Genomic DNA, 14,807 nt, shown 5'->3' with positions numbered 1-14,807 from the left:
AGGTAGAGGATACAGTGGGCCATTCGAATCCAACCCATAAAATTAGGGGACCCAGGAAGTCACGAGAATCCATTCAGGCAGAATGGACTGAGCATTGTGAACAGGCTTTTGATCAGCTGAAGCAGAGGCTCACAAATACCCCAGTCTTAGCTTATGCCGACCCCAATCGGCCGTATGAACTACATGTAGATGCCAGTCGAGATGGTCTTGGGGGAGTATTATATCAGGAGCATGATCAACGTTTAAAGCCCATTGCATATATCAGTAGGGGTCTAACCCCTGGGGAAAAAAATTATCCCACTCATAAGCTGGAATTTTTGGCACTCAAGTGGGCGGTGGTGGATAACTTGAGGGATTATTTGTATGGGGCAGAGTTTGAGGTTAAAACGGACAATAATCCACTCACGTATTTGCTCACCACCGCTAAACTTGATGCAACGGGCCATCGGTGGCTGGCTGCCCTATCGGGGTTTAAGTTTGGGTTAAGATATCGGCCAGGGGTGGGAAACGTTGATGCAGATGCGTTCTCAAGGAGGCCTCAGGGTCCAGAGGCAGGTATTAGGGAGTGGGTGAAACTGCCCCCGGATGGTATTCAAGCGCTGTATCAAGGGGTCGAGCATCGAGCTAGGGGGGCAATTGGGGCCAAATCAGTGGGGGTTACCATCGCAGGTGTCCCCAAATTATACTGTAATCCGATTCAGATCAGGGGGGAGAGTAGGTTTGCCCTGACTAAGAAAGATCTGTGGAGAGACCAGGTGGAGGACCTCTCTGTGGTTTGGTCGAAAAAGCTTTAAGAAGTGGCCAGCGGGAGGTTCTACTCACTGATGCACCCAGGGGAGCACGAGCACTGCACAAGGAGTGGGACCGCCTGAAGTTCCGAGATGGAGTAATCTATTGGAGGGGCTTCTCGGATGGGCTCGAAGATGGATGGCAGCTCTTGCTCCCGGAGAAACATAGAGGAGCGGTACTGTCGGCGCTCCACGACGAGCATGGGCATTTGGGGCCAGAAAAGACCTTTAATTTGGTAGTGGATCGGTTCTACTGGCCCGGTAGGAAGAAGGAAGTTGGAGATTATTGTAGATCTTGTCTGCGTTGTATCCAGAGGAAAACTCTGCCATCCAGAACTGCGCAAATGGGCCATCTACAGAGTTATGGGCCCTTGGACTTGGTCTGCATTGATTTCCTTTCCTTAGAACCGGATGTCAGTGGACAAGGAAATGTGTTGGTTGTGACCGATCACTTTACCCGTTATGCCCAGGCCTTCCCAACGAAAGACCAGCGCGCTGTCACGGTGGCCAAAGTGTTAGTGGAGAAATTTTTTGTACACTACGGGCTGCCCCAGCGCATACATTCTGATCAAGGGAGGGACTTTGAAAGTAGGCTGGTAAAGCAACTGTTGGATTTGTTGGGTATTCGGAAGTCCCGCACCACCCCCTACCACCCGCAAGGTGATGCACAGCCCGAGAGATTTAACCGCACTCTCTTGGACATTTTGGGAACTCTCACTGAGACGCAGAAACGGCATTGGACCCAATATATTTCCACCGACGTGCACGCCTATAACAGCACAAGGAGTGACGTCACTGGGTATTCCCCGTACCGGCTAATGTTTGGCAGGGAAGCCCGCCTGCCGGTTGACTTGGCTTTTGGCACCTCAATGGACGAGACCTCTTTTAGGTCCCACCAAAATTATGTGGACAGGTTGACGAGGAGTTTAAAGGGGGCTTACGAAAAGGCTGTAGAGGCCGCAGGGGTCCGGGAGCGGCGCAACAAAAGAAATTATGACCTGAGAGTGAGGGTCCAGGACTTACAGTTTGGGGACCGAGTGCTCTTAAGAAATTTGGGCCCCGCTGGGAGACACAAGTTGGCCGACCGGTGGAGTTCCCAGTCGTATGTGGTTAGTGAAAAACTACCGGGGCTGCCAGTATACCGAATACGACGGGAGGGGAGCACAGGACCTTTGAAAGCATGGCATCGGAACCATCTATTGCCCTTGCACGAGGCAGTACGAACTATTCAGCCAGTTCCTGGGGATGACTCCAGTGTAAAGGGAAAGAAAGTGGGAACCAGAGCGAAACCCGCCTCGTCCCTAGAGGAGGAAGCAGGAGATTCTGAAGAAGAAGAGGGGGGTNCCCCCCATTTCATCGGATTCTGAACGATTGCTCAGGGGCCTGTTACTCCTGCTGCTAAAGCAGCCCTGAGCTGTTATATACATCTTCAGAGTATCAACCACTGTGACTGGTTAAGTTCGTGCCTGAAAGTCCTGCTTCAACAAGAAGAGCCTGCCACCCATTAATGCTGCATGAGTTCCGGTTGTAAGACATCTCATCGATCTCTAAAGAACATTGCTGCAAGGCTGGACAAGGGGGGACGTGGCCGGGAGGGCCTGGGCATTGGCGGCCTCTGAGGGGGTAGCGCTACATATGTTTTAGACTCCAGTCCCCTAATCATCTTTGTTGCTCTTCTCTGTACTCTTTCTAGAGTCTCAACATCTTTTTTACCTTGTGGTGATCAAAACTGGATGCAGTATTCCAAGTGTGGCCTTACCAAGGCATTGTAAAGTGGTATTAATACTTCACGTGATCTTGATTCTATCCCTCTGTTAATGCAGCCTAGCACTGTGTTGGCTTTTTTGGCAGCTGCAGCACACTGCTGGCTCATATTTAAATCATTGTCCACTAGGATTCCGAGATCCCTCTCACAGTTACTACTATTGAGCAAGGTACCATCTATACCAGTGATGGCGAATCTTTTAGAGACCAAGTGCCCAAACTGCAACCCAAAACCCACATATGTATTGTTGTGTGCCGGGCGGGCATGGCCCATTGGGTGGGCGTGACCCATTGGGTGGGCGTGGCTGCGGTGGTAACGGCAGACTTGGTGGGACTAAAAAGTTCAATCAATCAATTCCAACTTTGTGAGATCTTTTTTCCTGCGAGAAGTTGAAATTGATTGATTGTTTGAACTTTTTTTTTGCACACGGCGGTGGAGGCCTAATGCGAAAAGGTTTTATAAAACCCAGCTGAAGGCGTAGGTCTGGGGCGACGGCGTGCACGGCCACAGAGAGGGCTCTGCGTGCCACCAGTGGCATGCGTGCCATAGGTTCGCCACCACGGATCTATACTATACCTGTGCATTTGGGGTTTTTTGCCTAAATGTAGAACCTTACTTTTTTCACCATTGAATTTCATTTTGTTAGATAGCGCCCAGTGTTCAAGTCTGTCAAGATCCTCCTGTATCTTAAGCCTGTCTTCTGGAGTGTTGGCTATTCCTGCCAGCTTGGTGTTGTCTGAAAATTTGATGAGTTCCCCATCTATCCCCTCATCCAAATTGTTGATGAAGACGAAGAGCACTGGGCCCAGAACAGAGCCCTGGGGCACCCCACTACATACTTCCCTCCATGCAGATGCAGTTCCATTGAGGACCACATGCTGAGTACAGCTGGTCAGCCAGCTATGAATCCATCTGGTGGGGATGCTGTCTAACCCACATTTTTCCATCTTATCAAGTAGTAGGTTGTGATCTACTTTATCAAATACCTTACTGAAGTCCAAGTAAATTGGTTCCAAGTGCTTATTCTTTGATCTGTGAGAAAGACTTAATCCTAAAAGATGGGACACCCAAGAACAAAAAGTAAATGCAGCTGTGTTGCTAAATGACTGAATTGCAGTCATGTGATTGCGGGGCGAGGACGACCATTGGAATTTCAGATCTGGATTGTAACTCTCCTTTTTTGGATTGCATTTGAACTGCCTAGAGGCTGCTGGGCGGAGCTGCAAGCTATGAGTTAAGGGGGAGTGCAGAGGAGAAAAGTTGCAACCCACGCCTAACAGTGCAGGAATCATATAACTAAAAATCTAAAACAGCAGTAGTGCATTCAGGGCAAGTGTGTCTGAGATTGTGATTTCGTTTTATTTCAGAATATCTGGCTTAGTTCAATGCAACACTTGTTTTGCAGCTGTCTTTCGCAGCACTCTTTTCAAACTTGGAAACTGTCCTATCTGTAAATAAATCACTAATCTACAAAAACAGATTACTTATCTAGGGTCTGTAATCTGTGCTCTTCAGACAGAAATTAGGTGTCCAGTTCAGCCCTTCTGACACTGCGAGTTTGACACTTGTATCTTATTGGGATTCAAATAAAAACTTTGTTAGTTTCTTATCTCATAACCTGCAAGAGTAAACAGGAAAATCTAGCCCGTCTAAGCAGACTCTTTTCCAGGTGTTAATTGAAAAATGTAGGTCAAACACAAGGCAAATGCATAGCATCTAAATGGATTTACTTAAATTGTATGGTATTCTGTTTCCAATTGAAACATTTCAAATGGTGAATGGAATGCTTAAGCAATGATGTCTTCTACACTAGATGAAGCAGAGTCAGATACAAGAGTCGGAGTCAGAATAACAAGGCATTACCCAGCCATTGTCCCCCTCCATCTCTACTTCCAGTAGGAAATAAATCAGTCTTCAATCCCTTGGGAGACACCAGAATTGAATCTTGGGATTGTTATTTTTGCAGAGAGGGGAGGCTGAGGCACACAACTCATGACTTTTTAGTATCTATAATAGCACAAGCTTATCAAAGAATCACATGCTTATCTTTCTCTCTACTAATTTTAGATTTCAAGCACTGTATTATTTTGGGTGCAGCTTGATACTGAGAATCTTGGATTTTAGCTCGCAAACTAACTGCAAATGTAGAACTAAAAATCAAATCCTGCCTTCTTTATTAATGGTCCCTTTGCTTCTGAATTATTCAATAGCTATGGACTTTGCATTTTCCTGCTGCTTTTCTTCATAAACCTTGTGAATACTGGGAACATCATGTCCTTTACAGGTTCTGCTTTTTAAGGTATATTAGACAGATTTCCTAAATGCCTTGTAAAAAGACTTATATACTGCTTTCCTACTGCTGCTTTAAAAGTATTTAATGTGTATAGATAAGTAATGTTTTCGATTATCTTCTATTAGAGAAATATTTTAGATCTCCATTTTTTTTGCAAATAGCTCTTTTTAATGTTTTCAACTGTCTCCTTTTTGAAAGAATGATTTTTAAAAAATTAATTTTCTTCATTTCTTGCCTGCTCATCAATGAAGTTAAAAGAACTCGTATGCAAATTGCCAATCTCTTTTCGCTCTTTCCAGGTGCCAAAAACGCAATTTCTTCACATTCTTTACTTTGCTATTTTTATTCCCTATCTCTAGAAAAAGTTTTCCTCTGGCTTTATTTAATGTATTTTTCTGCTATTTCCCAACTATTCATCATGATATGAATACAAATAATAAAATACAAAAGATTAAAATTATATCATGAAATAACAGCACATCAAGACATATATATTAAAAATAAATATAAAATATTATGGAAAAATAACCTTCACAAAGAAGTCCTTATTGATATGTATATTTTATTTATATTAAATGCTTATATTAGTGAGATGGTGGCTAATCCTTACTATCAATTGCAATTTAGAGCCAAAGTAAAGAGAAATATGGTGTTAATATCACTTTATAATCCCTTGATAAAACCATACTTGGCGTATTGCATCCAACTTTGATCACCACAATTTAAAGATGTTGAGACTCTAGAACAGACATGTCAAACTCGCGATGTCACGTGACGCGCAACATATCAGAGCTTTTTCGCCATTGCCGGCAATGAGGTGGGTGTGGTTTCCCAATGACATCCCTGCTTTAGAAAGAGTGCCGAGAAGGGCAACAAAAATGATTATGGGACTGGAGACTAAAACCTAAGAACAGTTGCAGGAATTGGGTATGTCTAGTTTAAAGAAAAGAAAGATTGGGTGTGACAAGATAGCAGTATTCCAATATTTGAGGAGTTGTCACAAAGAACAGGGGGTCAACCTATTCTCCAAAGCATCTGAAGGCAAAATAAGAAGCAAAGGAGAGAATCAGCTTAGAACTAAAGAGAAATTTCCTGACAATTAAAACAATCAGTGGAATGACTTGTCTCCAGGAGTCGTAGGTGCTCCAACATTGGGCTTTTTAAAGAAGAGATTGGACAACCATTTGTCTAAAATGGTATAGGGTTTTCTGCTTGAGCAGGGGGTTGGATTAGAAGACCCCCAAGGTCCCTTAACACTCTTTTATTCTGTTTCAGATACCTGATTAATTTTGTCTAATTCTGATTCTTAAGATTCTCTAGATTCTTCTGCATTCTTTTGAATTCATCTCTCTTTTTTCATTTTTGTACAAAGCATTCTTATATATCAATAAAATATTATCTATCTTCAAAGAATGAAAAGTGCAAGTTACATTCTTATACACCTACAGAGGAATTACAGGCCGCAAGTATAATATTGTCTAGTGCAGGGCTTTTCAACCGGTGGTATGTGTACCACCTGTGGTACATTGGCAGGTGGTACGCGACCATCCTCGAAAAGTGGTAGCGGGGGAGGGGAATGAGCTGAACCAGTGGCAGCACCGCACAAGCCTGAGCGAGAGACGGCTGGAGCTGCAGGGCTGTCAGGGCTCAACCGAAGCGCCAGGATCAGCACCGCTTTCCAACTGATCAGTGCTTCTTCTGGGCTGTCAGGGCTCAGCGGAAGCCTCCAGCTGGAGCTCGGTGCTGATCCCGGCACATCAGCTGAGCCCAGAAGAAGCGCCGATCACCTGGAAAGCAGCACTGATCCCGGCACACACACTCGTGCACACACAAACACATGCGCAGGTCTGGGAGAGGTGAGCTGAGCCAAGCCACGCAGAGGCAATGACGGGGTAGGGGAAGCCTTTGCCCACTACTGCCTGCCTGTTGCCACCTCTTCCCGGAGCCTCTGGCAGTTTAAAAAAAAACGGACGGGAGGGAGGGAGGGAGGGAGGGAGGAAGGAAGGAAGGAAGGAAGGAAAGGAGGGAGGGAGAATGGGAGGGAGAGAGGGAGGGAGGGAGGGAGGAAGGAAGGGAGGAAGGAAAGAGGGAGGGAGGGAACTTGGATGTAAAAGGGGGGAGAGAAATTTGTTAAATGAGCTTTGCCCCATTTTATGACTTTTCTTGCCACAGTTGTTAAGTGAATCCCTGCAGTTGTTAAATTAGTAACATGGTTGTTAAGTGAATCTGGTTTCCCCACTAACTTTGCTTGTCGGAAGGTTGCAAAAGGCGATCACATGACCCTGGAACAATAAATATGAATCAGTTGCCAAGCATCCGAATGTAAATCACCTGACCCTGGGGAATGCTGCAACAGTCATAAGAGTGAAAAATGGTCACAAGTCACTTTTTTCAGTGCTGTTGTAACTTGGAACAGTCGCTAAGCAAACTGTTGTAAGTCAAGGACTACCTGTACTTTATCACTTTTTCCCGTTTTTTGGGAGGGGGTGTCATCAAGTTTTTGACATCTTGCTAGGTAACTGGTGGTACTCGAATGTTGCCATATTCTAAAAGTGGTACAATCTGTGAAAAGGTTGAAAAGCCCTGGTCTAGAGTAAGGCTTTTCAGTCTTTTCACCAGTTGTACTACTTTTAGGATGTGGAAATATTTGAGTACCACCAGTCACCTAGCAAGGTGTCAAAAACCTGACCAAAAAAAAGGAAAAAAATGATAAAGTACAGGTAGTCCTTGACTTACAACAGTTCACTTAGTGACTGTTCAAAGTTACAACGGCACTGAAAAAAAGTGACTTATGACCATTTTTCATACTTATGACCATTGCAGCATCTCCAGGATCATGTGATTTACATTTGGATGCTTGGCTTTTTTTTTTACTTCTATTTTTATTCTTTTTTTTTCACTTTGGGGTCTTGGAATAATATTGAATCTGCTATTGGACTTGACTTGCTTTTTTTCCCCTCTGTGTTTCCTGATCTTGTTTATGAGATTCTTGGTCTATGGGAGAAGATTTTACATTGTACTGAGGACACCTTGTGGAAAAAGCTACAATTGCAGCTTTCCTCTTTTTTGGTGACTCAGATTGACCTTGACTTTCAGATTACCACAAAAGGAAAAATACAAAGGAAATTAACAGCTGTACTGGTGGGGGTGGACATTGATTAAATATTTTCTACATAGCCTCTACTAAATGATACAGACTGTTTCTAATTATTTTTGAAGTGGAGCAACCCTTGGTTCAACTTGACTATAAACTTATACTGGAAAAACTTTATGAAGCTACTGATGAAATACGTTTGCAAATAAAAGAATTTACTATGGAAATAAAAAACAGAAATTCTGCTTTGAATCATCAAATTGACTCCCAGACCTTATCTGAGCTTTCTAGAGACCAAAAAACAACAGAAGCGGGACTAACCAAAGGTAAAGAAGACTTTATTCTACTTTATATGCGTACGGATGAGATCTCTGAGGAACCAAAAAGGATTGTAATTCATTTACATCCTTAAAACCAATAGAAATGGACAGACAAATACAACAAGCTGAGAACTATGGTAGCCTGGATAAACAACTATCATCTACAAAGTTGGACATAACTGAGTCGGCTATTCAACAGTTTCAAATGTGGAGATTTGACTTTTTAAAACAACAAGGGACTACCTCTTTTAATTTCTTGACTGCAGTCCCCATCTGTGGTGATCTTGGAGCCCAGGAAGATAAAATCTGTCACTACCTCCATTTCATCCCCATCTATTTGCCAGGAATTGAGAGGGCCGGATGCCATGATCTTGGTTTTCTTAATGTTGAGTTTCAAGCCAAGTTTTGCACTCTCCTTCTTCACCCGTATCAAGAGGCTCTTTAGTTCCTCTTCGCTTTCTGCCATTAGAGTGGTATCATCTGCATATCTCAGGTTGTTGATATTTCTCCCGGCAATCTTAATTCCAACTTTTGATTCATCTAGCCCTGCCGTTCTCATGATGTGCTCTGCATATAAGTTAAATAGGCAGGGCGACAGAATACAGCCTTGCCGGACTCCTTTCCCAATTTTGAACCAATCAGTGATTCAATGTCCAGTTCTCACTGTTGCTTCTTGACCCGCATATAGGTTTCTCAAGAGAGAAATAATATGGTCTGGTACTCCCAAGGCTTTAGCATAGTCAATGAAGCAGAAGTAGTTGGCAATTTGATCTCTAGTTCCTCTGCCTCTTCGAAATCCTGCCTGTACTTCTGGAAGTTCTCGACCAACATACTGCTGGAGTCTAGCTTGTAGGATTTTAAGCATAACTTTACTAGCATGTGAAACGAGTGCAATGGTGCGATAGTTTGAACATTCTTTGGCATTGCCTTTCTTTGGACTTGGAATGTAAACTGACCTTTTCCAATCCTGTGGCCACTGTTGAGTTTTCCAAATTTGCTGGCAAATTGAGTGTAGCACTTTTACTGCATCGTCTTAAGATTTTGAATAGCTCAGCTGGAATACTGTCACCTCACTAGCTTTGTTGTTGCTCAGATTTCCTAAGGCCCATTTCACTTCACATTCTAGGATGTCTGGCTTGAGGTCAGTGACCACCCCATCGTGGTTATCTGGGACGTTAAGCTCATTCTTGTATAGTTCTTCTGTGTAGTTTTGCCATCTCTTCTTAATCTCTTCTGCCTCTGTTAGGTCCCTGCCATTTTGGTCCTTTATCATGCCCATCTTTGCATGAAACGTTCCCTTCATATCTCCAATTTTCTTGAAGAGATCTCTAGTTCTCCCTATTCTATTGTTTTCTTCTATTATTTTTTTTTGCACTGTTCATTTAAGAAGGCATTCTTATCTCTTCTAGCTATTATCTGGAATTCTGCATTCAATTGGGTGTATCTTTCTCTTTGTCCCTTGTCTTTTGCTTCCCTTCTTTCCTCAGCTATTTGCAAAGCTTCCTCAGACAGCCATTTTGCTTTCTTGCATTTCTTTTTCTTTGGAATGGTTTTAGTTGCTACCTCTTATACAATGTTGTGAACCTCTGTCCATAGTTCTTCAGGCACTCTGTCTATCAGATCTAATTCCTTAAATCTATTTGTCACCTCTACTGTATATTCATCAGGGATATGATTTAGTTCATACCTGAGTGGCCTAGTGTTTTTCCCTACTTTCTTCAATTTAAGCCTACATTTTGCAACAAGAAGCTCATGATCTGAACCACAGTCAGCTCCTGGTCTTGTTTTTACTGACTGATAGAGCTTCTCCATCTTTGGCTGCAGAGCACATAGTCAATCTGATTTCTGTGTTGACCGTCTGGTGATGTCCATGTGTAGAGCCGTCTCTTGGGTTGTTGGAAAAGAGTGTTTGCTATGACCATCGTATTCTCTTGACAAAATTCTTTCAGCCTGTGCCCTGCTTCATTTTGTACTCCAAGGCCAAACTTGCCTGTTATTCCAGTTATCTTTTGGCTTCCTACTTTAGCATTCCAATCCCCCATGATGATAAGGACATCATTTTTTAGTGTTGATTCTATAAGGTACAGCATACTAAAAAGCAGAGACATCACCCTGCCAACAAAAGTATGTATAATCAAGGCCATGGTTTTCCCAGTTGCAATGTATGGATGTGAAAGTTGGACCATAAGAAAGGCTGAGCAACAAAGAATTGAGGCCTTTGAACTATGGTGCTGGAGAAGACTCCTGCGAGTTCCTTGGACTGCAAGGCGTTCAGACCGGTCAGTCCTAGAAGAGATCATCCCTGACTGCTCTTTAGAAGGCCAGATCCTGAAGTTGAAACTCAAATATTTTGGCCATCTAATGAGAAGGAAGGACTCACTGGAGAAGGGTCTAATGCTGGGAAAGATTGAGGTCAATAGAAGAAGGGGATGACAGAGAATGAGGTGGCCGGATGGAGTCACTGAAGCAGTAGGCGTGAGCTTAAATGGACTCCAGAAGATGGTAGAGGACAGGAAGGCCTGGAGGAACATTGTCCATGGGGTCGCGATGGGTCGGACACGACTTCGCAATTAACAACAACAACTGTGATATTGAATTGTTTGCCTTAGATTCGCACTGAGATCATTCTGTCATTTTTGGGGATTGTATCCCAGTATTGCTTTTCCTACTCTTTTATTGACTATGAAGGCTACTCCATTTCTTCTGAGGGATTCTTGCCCACAGTAGTATACCTGACGGTCCTCTGAATTAAATTCACCCATTCCTGTCCATTTTAGTTCGCTGATTCCTAAGATGTCGATGTTCAGTCTTGTCATCTCTTGTTTGACCATGTCCAGTTTTCCTTGATTCATGGATCTTACATTCCAGGTTCCTGTGGAGAAAAGATCTTTACAGCATTGGACTTTCCTTTCACCACCAGATGCATCCACAGCTGAGCGTCCTTTCGGCTTTAGCCCAGTCGCTTCACTCTTTCTGGCACTACTAGTACTAGCCCTCTGCTCTTCCCCAGTAGCATATTGGACACCTTCCAACCTGAGAGGCTCATCTTCCAGCGTCATATCTTTTTGCCTTTTGGTACTATCCATGGGGTTTTCATGGCAGAGATACTGGAGTGAGTTGTCATTTCCTTCTCCAGTGGATCACATTTTCTCAGAACTCTCTGCTATGACCTGTCCGTCTTGGGTGGCCCTGCATGGCATAGCTCATAGCTTCATTGAGTTACGCAAGCCCCTTCGCCACGACAAGGCAGTAATCCATGAAGGAGCATGTTCTCTTAGTAGTGTGTTAAGTTAAAAGCTTTACAATCAGAGAGTGCAAAAAAAAAATTTTGTCACTGAGTATAGAACACAGCTGGGCTTCTCGCAGCTGATATCTGTCAAGGTTACAAAAGTCTTGTCTATAGTCTGGGCTACAAGCCATGTCTCTTTTAAGCAAGTTGTAATATCACGTTTAGCCACAAGATGTCGCCCATACCATTTAGAGTTTTCTTTTAAGTCTAAAATTGTTATAATCTTTTCAATTTTACTTCTTTTTTGTAAGCAAAGTCAATGGGGAAAATAGATTCACTTAACAACCTTGTTACTAATTTAACAACTGCAGTGATTCACTTAACAAATGTGGCAAGAAAAATCTTAAAATGGGGCAAAACTCATTTAACAAATTTCTCACCCCTTCTTTTATATCCTCTCCTCTCCCACCCTCCTCTTTTTTTAAAAAACAAGTTTTATTAATTTTCCAATTTTACAAAAATCCAAGTATTAAGGAAGCAACATGGTGATTGGGTAATCCATAATCCATTAATTTGAATGTGATATAATAACCAATAACAAGCTCTTTCATACATATGTCGGGTTACATCATCAAAAATTTCCTCTCTATTTCCCTTGGTTATTATATCACATTCAAATTAATACATTGCTAGTTATAACTCAATCGGTTAAGACATATATCAATATATTTTATACGCATCCATGTCCTGTTTTTAAATTTTACCTAATTTCAATTACAGTATTCCAGTTAGCTTACTATCCATAGTATTTAGATTTCGGGTAACCCAAAGTTCCCTTAGTTCATTACAGAATAGTTGTCATATCTAAAATACACTTATTATTTACTCAAATAAATTCTTACTTTATTTTACAAACATATTCTATTTCTCATCCTAGTACCTCATCACTTACAATAATAAATAATAAATAAAATAACCTTTATCGTCTCAATCCAACTTCTATATTATAATTCAAAACTATTATTCTAGTGACTATTTTTTATTTCCCTTATAAGTCTAAATCCTAAATATTAAATCAGTTAGTATCTTTTAAAATCTCCTTAGCCCATTAAATGAGATTTTAAACTCTTCCATTATAGGTCACATTAAAAAATCCCATTTTTTAAGTCTAACTCTAGCTTTCTTTTTATGCCAAGCAGGCTTCCATAGCAGTGCCTTTAAATCCTCAGGTAGATCTCCCTTCATTCCTACACATGTTATTTGAATCAAGGGAGACCATCCAATTATCAATTTTTCAAGGGAGCTGGCCCCATCATAATAATTGGATTGTTGGCCTAATAATCCATATTTGGCTTAGTATATTTGTCATCAGTTCAGTCTGGTTTTCTTCTTCTTCCGGTTTCAGCTGGTTTAAGTAAAAAATCAAGTTCAATGTTGTAATTGTTGTTTGGCTGTCTGGGTTATCTAGGTTCTTAATGTGCTGTACATGTACTAACAAAGAGGAAATACCAACAAAGAGGAAAAATAACATAAAGAACTCTCTGATAAATTACAATGTTGTAATTATTGTTTGGCTGTCTGGGTTATCTAGGTTCTTAATGTGCTGTACATGTACCAACAAAGAGGAAAAATAACAGCTCTCAAAAGAAACCAGCATGGCTGCATAAAGAATTCTCTGATAAATTACAATGTTGTAATTATTGTTTGGGGTGTCTGGGTTATCTAGGTTCTTAATGTGCTGTACATGTACCAACAAAGAGGAAATACCAACAAAGAGGAAAAATAACAGCTCTCAAAAGAAACCAGCATAGCTGCATAAAGAACTCTCTGATAAATTGAAAGATAAAAAGGACAAGTATAGAAAGTGGAAAGAGGGACACATAACTAAGTCAGAATATCAGCAAATAGCCCGAGCCTACAAAGATGAAGTGAGGAAAGCTAAGGCTCAAAATGAACTAAAGCTTACGACCAAAGTCAAAAATAACAAAAACAAAAAAAAAGCTTCTTTCAAAATGTAAAAAACAAGAAAAAAGTGAAGGAAATGATTGGTCCATTAGTGGGTGAAAGTGGCAAGAAGCTGACAGGCAACAGGGAGAAAACAGAACTATTTAACTTGTTTTTCGCATCTGTCTTTACACAAAGGGAAAAAACAGACCAACCTATCAAAAATAGTGCCATAAAAAACAGAATAGAAACACAAGTTAAGATAGGCAAGAAAATGGTGAGTACCTGTCCAGCCTAGACAAGTTCAAATCACCAGGACCAGATGGATTACACCCCAAAGTTCTCAAGGAACTGGCAGATGTAATCTCAGAATCACTGAACTATGTTTTTCAGAGATCCTGGAGCACTGGGGAACTACCAGAAGACTGGAAAAGAGCTGATGTAGTTCCCATCTTCAAAAAAGGGAAAAAAATGGATCCAGGAAATTACAGACCTATCAGCCTGACCTCAATACCTGGGAAGATTCTGGAAAACATAATCAAACAACGAATCAGTGAACACCTAGAGGCAAACAAAGTCATTACTAAAAGCCAACATGGGTTTGTCAAAAACAGATCATGCCAGACAAATCTTATTGCATTCTTTGACAAAGTGACAAAATTAGTGGACCAGAGGAATGCCGTGGATATAATTTACTTGGACTTGACAAAGTAGACCACAACCTACTACTTGATAAAATAGAAAAATGTGGGTTAGACAGCATCACCACCAGATGGATTCGTAGCTGGCTGACCGGCCGTACTCAGCATGTGGCCCTCAATGGAAGTGTATCTACATGGAGGGAAGTGTGTAGTGGGGTGCCCCAGGGCTCTGTTCTGGGCCCAGTGCTCTTTAACACCTTCATCAACGATTTGCACGAGGGGATAGATGGGGAACTCATCAAATTTGCAGACGACACCAAGCTGGCAGGAATAGCCAACACTCCAGAAGACAGGCTTAGGATGCAGGAGGATCTGGACAGACTTGAACACTGGGTGCTATCTAACAAAATGAAATTCAATGGTGAAAAAGTAAGGTTCTACATTTAGGCAAGAAAAACCAAATGTACAGATATAGTATAGGGGGTACCTTGCTCAATAATAGTAACTGTGAAAGGGATCTCGGAATCCTAGTGGACAATGATTTAAATATGAGCCAGCAGTGTGCTGCAGCTGTCAAAAAAGCCAACACAGTGCTAGGCTGCATTAACAGAGGGACAGAATCAAGATCACGTGAAGTATTAATACCACTTTACAATGCCATGGTAAGGCCACACTTGGAATACTGCATCCAGTTTTGGTCACCACGATGTAAAAAAGATGTTGAGACTCTAGA

This window comes from Protobothrops mucrosquamatus, unplaced genomic scaffold, assembly GCF_001527695.2.
Source record: "Protobothrops mucrosquamatus isolate PMUCROS unplaced genomic scaffold, P.Mucros_1.0 scaffold1218, whole genome shotgun sequence".
Taxonomy (NCBI): Eukaryota; Metazoa; Chordata; class Lepidosauria; order Squamata; family Viperidae; genus Protobothrops; species Protobothrops mucrosquamatus.
The sequence above is the reverse complement of the archived record's forward strand: the minus strand, read 5'-3'. Positions refer to the sequence as shown.